The sequence below is a fragment of the Eretmochelys imbricata genome, chromosome 17 (assembly GCF_965152235.1).
Source record: "Eretmochelys imbricata isolate rEreImb1 chromosome 17, rEreImb1.hap1, whole genome shotgun sequence".
NCBI classification, from domain to species: domain Eukaryota; kingdom Metazoa; phylum Chordata; order Testudines; family Cheloniidae; genus Eretmochelys; species Eretmochelys imbricata.
In genome coordinates this window covers 5285662-5293982 of record NC_135588.1, presented here as the reverse complement: position 1 = coordinate 5293982, position 8321 = coordinate 5285662, and the positions used below count along the sequence as shown (strand labels likewise).

At 40.5% G+C, this 8321-nt stretch overlaps 1 protein-coding gene across 3 annotated transcripts in view; it reads right to left on the bottom strand.

Annotated features, from left to right (window-relative positions):
- Nucleotides 1-1871: 1871 nt before the first annotated feature.
- The window catches only part of YPEL2 (yippee like 2), a 132095-nt gene continuing 125645 nt past the window's right edge, over nt 1872-8321 (bottom strand). For all 3 annotated transcript variants that reach the window (XR_013348270.1, XR_013348271.1, XR_013348275.1), the window contains one exon: nt 1872-1953. The gene's annotated coding sequence lies outside the window, so the exon portion shown is untranslated. The remainder of the gene's footprint in view (nt 1954-8321) is intronic.

The window sequence follows — 8321 nt, the reverse complement described above, 5'->3', positions numbered from 1 at the left end:
TGATACTCTGGTGTGTAAATCCCAATATGCCCAGAAGGTGGCAAGCTAGTTATATTTAAAGATTATAGGGAAAAAACACAAATCCCCAAGTAAAAGGTAAATGCAGTATTATTGCTTCCACTGAAAGTAAGATTTCTATGTTATTTAAACAGTAAAATCAGTAATCAAAAGATTGAACATGGTGAAGAGAAGGGTTTGGACGGCACTTCCGTTCATCAAGGTAGTCATCAATATATCCACTATTGTTAGAAAGGATATGCAGAAATTATATGTACATCCTAAGATTTAGTCTGTCTTTAAGAACCCTGTTTATGTGCATTAAGAATGTTTCACCTCTCACTGGGATAAATAAGTGATGAGTACCACATTGTAAATGTCTCTTATTGCATAAGCACAGAACTAGGAGCAAGAAACTCCTAGGTTCTAATCCTACACTCACCAATGACTCCCCTTGCCATTATGGGCAAGGCATTTAACCTCAATACTTCAGTATCTCCAACTGAAAAAATCGGGATAATATTTACATAGATTACCTACGTAGCTCACAGAAAGTTTCAAAGACTGATTAGTTAATGTTTGCAAAGCACTTTGAAGCTATATCGCTGCCAAATATCATCATCATTAGACACCTCCAAACATATACACACTTGTTATGATCAGTTCATCAGTGCAGTGAACCATTTGTATCCAATGACAAAAACTCATCTATTAGCCAGTAGCACAGAAATTGCTCATCACCTTTTGACAAATTGTTCACATACCATTCTGTCTTGCAGCTTTCATATTCCCATGTTTGATTACAAGATATTCAGACACTCAGTAGCCATAAATCTTCCATATCTACCTGAAAACTTCTACAGAAATTACCCAAAATTATTTTAATGTTCATCTGGGAGCATGAAAAACATTCAGTTTTACATCTAAATTAGTATAATCAATATATAGTTCTCTTCACTCAGGATACAGTATGGGATGTGACAATACACAATATGCTATGACTTCATTTTATGCATATGTACCTAATTTATTACCTTAATGTGATAGTGTTATGTTGCTACTAGTAACTCACTCTGCTAATAGCATTCAAATTAACTGTTTTACTATTCCCCAGTGAGGTCTGCAAATATCCCATCATTGCATTTTCTTGGCACATTTTTAAAGATGGTAATTTATTAAGTGATATTCATCTGTACATGTTTTTTCTTCCTAACAGGTTTTATTTTAATCACACATAACATGCACTTTGTGTGTAGGCAGTTTTACACTGTAACAGTTTATGGAACCAGGTGAGGTGATTTTTTCCCCCCTCTTAGGGATGGCATGTTTAGTTTTAATCAAGCTCTTTGGCAGTCTTGAACTATGTCCTTGCAGTATATCGTGCCTTTCACCCGAGAATCTCATGCTGCTTAAACATTAATGAATTACACGCCTTGAGATATTATTTCAGTTTTGCAGATGGGGAAAACAGACACAGATTAAGAGGTCTGTACTAACAGCAATTTGGCAGAGCTGGGGAAAAAAATCCAGGAATCCTAGCTACAATTCCCTGCCCCAACCACTAATAACATGGCATCCGCATCCTTATAGCTGCTATGCTAATAAATGTGCTATGTGGGGTTGCACTTTTGTTTTCAGGTTTGCTAGAAAAAAATGCTCTTGGCCTAGGGATTAGGTTTAGACACCACTGCACATTTGCTCACTGAAAGAGGACAATGCTACTCTGCCACCTACCCTAGCTGAATTGTGCTGGACACACAGCAATGAATGTGTTTTGCTTTCTGCTGAGTAGAGAAATAGTTGAATACAGGAAACATTTCAGTCCTTAGTTGGACAAACCTGTTTTATCACCAACCTTCCAAGAGGTGAACTCTCTGGGGAATTTCTGGGGAATTTCTCTGTCCCTGTTCTGGAAGAGATGGTCTGTTCCATGATGAACATAGCATCCCCTAATGGCTGGAGAGAAAACCACATCTATTAATTACACTGAACAAGTAGAGACGGATAATCATGAGCCCGGAATCTCCATATATGGCAGCTGACAAGAAGAGAGATCCCTGAGCTTTAATTTGGTTGCAGACAAACCTAACATAAGCCGGTGTTTTACATAACCCAGTCTCATTTCAGATAGTCAATAGTTTTCCTTTTTCTGATTCATAGCTACTAAGGTCAGAAGGGACCATTATGATCATCTAGTCTGACCTCCTACACAACGCAGGCCACAGAATTTCACCCACCCACTCCTGCGAAAAACCTCTCACCTATGTCTGAGCTACTGAAGTCCTCAAATCGTGGTTTAAAGACTTAAAGTAGCAGAGAATCCTCCAGCAAGTGACCCGTGCCCCATGCTACAGAGGAAGGCGAAAAACCTCCAGGGCCTCTTCCAATCTGCCCTGGAGGAAAATTCCTTCCTGACCCCAAATATGGCGATCAGCTAAACCCTGAGCATATGGGCAAGATTCACCAGCCAGGTACTACAGAAAATTCTTTCCTGGGTAACTCAGATCGCACCCCATCTAACATCCCATCACAGGCCATTAGGCCTATTTACCATGAATATTTAATTACCAAAACCATGGTATCCCATCATACTATCTCTATCTTTTCTTTTTGCGAATACAGACTAACACGGCTGTTACTCTGAAACCTATCTTATAATACTTTGCAGTTCTATAGCACTTTCAAATGAGGAACTCAAAGTGCTTTACAAACAGACAATTTTTGCCTCCAAACCCCATTATGAAGTTACTAAATATTGTCTCCTTTTACAGATGGGGACATGGGGCTTTTTCTTCAGTCTTTGCACTGAGTAGACTGTGTTCATGTGTTGAGACCCACTGAAGGCAGAGACTGAGTCAGTAGTCAGGAGGTCAGACAAGATGATCACAATGGTTCCTTCTGGCCTTAGAATCTATGAGTGCTTCTCAGAATGAGTAATGGTTATAGAACCAGGCCCTCCTGTCCCAATCCTGCATGTTATGTTCTCTTCAAATCCTAGTTTTTCTATACCTGCAATAATGAAATGTATTAGGTACTTTTCAGGCCTGCACCTCAACTAGTCATAAGCTTTGAAGATATCCTTGCATATTAGATCTTATTCCTTTTCTGATTTCCTTATCAAATGAGCAAAAGAATCAATAATTTACCTAGGCTTCCAATTCCCAATAGACTGCACCAGAGCTGTGACTTAACCATATACCCGCTAACAGGAAAATAACTAGATAAGAAACGCTCCTCACAAAAGAGCTCTTATTTTTGGCCTATACAAAATCCTTGGGCCCAAGTCTCAGTTACTCCAGTCCTGCAGTTGCTGCAGGGACAAGGGGAGGCAAAAAAGTGGCCCTAATCAATCTTTGTGATGCCAATATTCTGGGGAGCCAGAGGCCTGCTTGGTCACTGGTGCAAATCAGAGGACCCTCAGGTCTCTTATAAAACTTACATGGTATTTCCCACTGCCCCCTGTGGACTCTGAAAAGCAATGAACACTTGTAGAGCAGAGTGGTCTGGCCACACACAGTTAGCTGGGCACATGGAGCAGGGCTGGCATGAGCCTTTATGTTGGCTACACATGAGCCAGGGAGACTGCCTGAGCATGGATTTATTCAAGAGGCTACTTATGCCCCTTTTAGGCTTATTTAGTTTGCCTGAGTGGCATAAATTGGGCCCCTTTCTGCTACACCTACCACCCCACAGTGGGAAGAACTTAAGAGTATCCGGCAGCAAGACACTGGTAAAGAAATCTCTGTAGAAAACCAGCAGGACACACTTGCCTCATGAAAAGTGGGATACATTCCACTTTCAGTTACATTGATGTAAATCTGATGAAAGTCCATTGAAGTCTGTGGAATCATTCTAGATTCACACCAGTGTAAATGACAGCAACATTTCTCATTAGACATTTATACCTCCCTTGTCACTATGGTATCTGAGTTCCTTGGTCCCTGTCTTCCCATCTTATCAGACCCACTACATATTGCTAAATAGAACTCCCCGCAAATGCTTCAAAACTGCCTGACATGTACTCTATTATTGTGTTTAGAACAGTCTAGATGTTGCCAAGTTTTTGACAAAAATCTGTACTGACCCATTCATATTTTATAAAAAGGTTGATAGTCTGCCTTTAGTACATGATCCCTTCTAAATGACAGTCAGTCTGAGATGAAAAAAATCAGTGATTCTCCCTGAGATATACCCCCGTGACAGCCAAACTAGAAATGGACTGTCCAATTCCCTGCGCTGGACATTTTGATGTGAACATCTCTGCAGCATATAAAGTAGGGATATCCACTTCACACAGTAACCTTTTTGGCAGCAAAAAGTACAAGTCAGAACCCTGGCATCCTTTCATTCAACAGATGCAAGAGGAGATTCAGAATCACTTTGGGAAAGGACAGCATGACAGACATTGCAACTTTTTTTCAACAGACCTGAATGGGTGCTCAAAATTCTGCGGATCTCACAGCCCTCGTTGCACATTGTGATTAAAGGATCACTTACCTCTTTTCCACCACCTCCCTCCCTTGCCTTCGTTTTGAAGGGACTGTTAGATGTATCTTAATTAAGAAGGGAGCTAATATGGGATCTGTTAATCTAATATAAGAATACATATGTCACCTATCACCATAACGTGTGAGCACCTCAAGACCATTAATTATTGCATCCTCATCACCCTTGTGAAATATTTAGTTGTTACCTACATTTTACAGATGGGGAACTGAGGCACAGAGCAATTAAGTGACTTTCCCAACGTCACAGAGAAAAATTTTGGCAGAGTGGGGATCTGAACCAAGATTTCCTGAGTCCCAGTCCAGGGTCTTAATCACAAGTCATACCTGCAGCCTCTTAAGAGGGAGGTATCAGTAGTACACTGTACTCTGGACAGCCAGTATTGTCAGTGACTGACAATAATATTATGGACTTGGCTTTTTCTCCCAATAAAATACATTTCAAATAAATCCTCACTCGCAGCAACATTTTTGCTCTTAATTTTCAACTTTCCATCAGACACACTATGTAGTCAGGTCACAAAGCCCCTCCCCCTTTACTGCCATTATGACCAATTCCCCAGGGTTACCCAGAACACTTAATAGGTCTGTCTGAGCATCCAGCAACAAAAGGGGAGCACATGGCAGCCACACACACATCATGTTAATGACTTCATTTCTCTCTGTGGCCCTGAAAAAAACCCTGACCCTACATAATTGCAGTCCTGTTATTCATGAGGCTTAAATTGTGTGTCTTCATGAATTTTAATGGGCAGTCCATTTTCTTTCTACTAATCCTGCATTACGCTGGGAACCTTCACATACTGATTGCCCTCTTAAGCTCTTTCTTTCCTTCAGCATCTTAGCTGCTGTCCCTCAAGCTACTGTGTTTTGAGATGTTGTCCTCTGTGTTCAGAGCTGGTCTGGCAGCTAGACAGCTGAGATTAAAGTGCTTTAAGGGACTTTGTCACTAGAGACTGGTGGCTTTGTGCATCCTTGTAAAAAGAAGCAGGCCTGTCTAGTGGGTCCCCTCTGAATAGCCGCTCATTCATTTTGTCCATGATTTGCCAAGCAAACAGTTGTATCTCGTTCCTTCTTTTCCTTGTGCACGACCCCTTCAGCATCCCTGGGGATAAGCAGCATAATGTTTGGTACGGTACGTGCCAGTGGGTCTGTAATATAATCCTATAGCTTTACAAGTTTCGTTTACCATTTAAAGGGATCCACAGAAAAGATTAGGTCTTGTCACAGAGGCAGAAGCCCTTCAAATAATTCCCCTTAGACTGAGCTTGTGGAATTTTCCACATTATTATTACTACTATTATTTAATAAATGAAAAGTTCTGTATACAAACAAAGTACTGCTGTTATTTGTACAGTGACATAGGTGTGCTCAGTGCTCTATGGCCAAATATTTTATATGATACATTCTCAAAGTTTAAGGCCAGAAGGATTATTCTGTCATCTAGTCTGACCTCCTGTATATCACAGGCCAGAGCATGTCGCCCAGTTATCCCTGTATTGAGCCAATAACTTTTGTTTGACGAAAGCATATGTCCCCAAAAGGCATCCAGACTTGATTTGCAAATATCAAGAGATGGAGAATCCACCACTTCCCTTGGTAGTTTATTCTAGTGGTTAATCACCCATCTCTACCCTGAGGCCCATCTCTACCAAAGCCATTCTGCTAGAGAATTCAGAGCAACACACCCTTGTTTCTTAAGATGCCAGCCTTATACGTGATGAATCCTGAGATTTATAGTACAATGCTCAATTAATAGGACACATAGTGTTAGTTGTCTAATGACTAGAGCAAGGAAGACTCCTGGGTTCTATTCCCAGCTCTGCCACTCACTGTGAGGCCCTAGACCAGGGGTAGTTAATAAGTGGACTGCAGGCCAGACACTTTTGAACAGACCCCACAATCCTTTTACTTATTATTATTGTTGTTGTTGTTGTTTTGTTATTATTATGTTCTCTGGAGTCTATCTTTGATTATACATTGATCAAGACATTTGTACCTTGACAAAAATAATTAGCTACCCCTGCCCTAGACAAATCAATCCACTGCTTTATACCTCAGTTTCCCCATCAATAAAATGGATACAATACACAAGGATGATTTGAGTTTCATTATTATTTACTATTTGTATTACTGTATACCTAGGAGCCCTTGTCATGGACCAAGACCCCATTGTGTTAGGTGCTGCACAAACACAGAACCAAAAAGATGGTCCCTGTCCCAAGGAGTTTACAATCTTAGTATAAAAAGAAGAGGTAATAGATGGATACAGACAGATGGGGGAATATAAGTAAACAATGAGAGAATATTGGTCAGCATGAGAGGCAGCTCCCAAGCAGCCTAGCTGTTGTCAAGTTTTTAGTGAGCATCGTGGCAAAGGAGGTTTGAGGAGGGATTCGAAGGTGGCTAATGAATTAGCTTTGTGGATGTTTACTGAAAATGCATGCCAAGAACGAAAGGTTAACTAATGTTTGGGAAGCACTTTAAGATCCTCCAATGCAAGAAACTACACATAAGTCTGAAATATCCTTATATGCAAACAATTATACAAAGCCACAGATCTTACTCCAGGGGAGGGTTCTAGAAGAATCGGAATTCCAAGTAAAACAAAATATCGCAACGGTAAACTGAGCAGATTTTTAAACTTCCCTGGGAAACAAAAGTTGGTGTTATCAGAAAAACGTTGTACCTGTCCTTTAACTTGAAAGACCATAAAGAGGGTAGAGGCAGATCTATTCTCTTCCACTTAGTGTGACTGGGATTTGGCAGGACAGTTCCCCTTAACACAGAACATACCCATTAATTATTTAATACATTTTGTGCAATGTGTAATAGAAAATTAAGTGGGGAACTGTAAAGGTCCCCACCCAAAGCCTTTATGTTGAAAAGCAAGTTTACAATGTTTCCCCAGATCCCACATAAGCTAATGATTTTTTTAATGGAACCTGTTATAACTGCATTTAGTTAATGTGCTGCCTTTGTTTAGAGAGGAGTCGCCTTCCATTCATTCTTAAGGGCTCTTATGGTCTTTCAGTGTGGATAATCTCCTGACTATATTAAAAACACATTATTCACTCAGCTCCAACTCTTTAGCTTAGCCACAGATTTCATTATTCCCACTATAAGGACCATCTGTCACATTGTGTTTGGTCTGTATAGCATCCACTCTCACATGGTACTCTGTGCCTATCTCACTCAAGTGTATAGGAGCTGGGAGGTGCTTTTCACATCATGGATTGAGCCCTTAGATTGGAGGCTCTTTCAGGTCAGAATCCTGGTATGTGGCACAAGTGAGCTATTGCACAGCTCCATGTACACATATCTCATAATAATAAGTAATTATTATTTCCTTATCAATTATCATTGTCTTGAGGCTTTGTGTCTTGCATGTTTTGCAATGGCTCCCAAGGGGGATAAGGATTTCAGGCTAGATCCTAAATTGCTTTGGGATTTTGCACACGATAGGCCTGTAAAATTGCCGATATCTGAAGAGAGCTTTTAAGTATTTGAAGAACACTTCCCTGCTTTTAATATCTGGCTATTTTAATTTTTTTAAATAGTCCAGGTATTCTTGTAGGAAGTGTCTTGATCCAACAGTGGGTGCTCCTTTTTCGCCCTACATATTAAGTTAGTGGTTGGATGAACACTAGCCATTTGTTTGAGTTGTGGCTCTTTGGGGTTCCCATATGCACACCTAGATCTCCCCAGTTAAACAGCCACATTGAAATCTTTGCCTCTAGAGACTGATCACCTCAGTAAGGGCAGCAGGATCAGTCCCTTATTCTAGAAGGTAGCCTAAAGTAATTGGGGACCAAAATC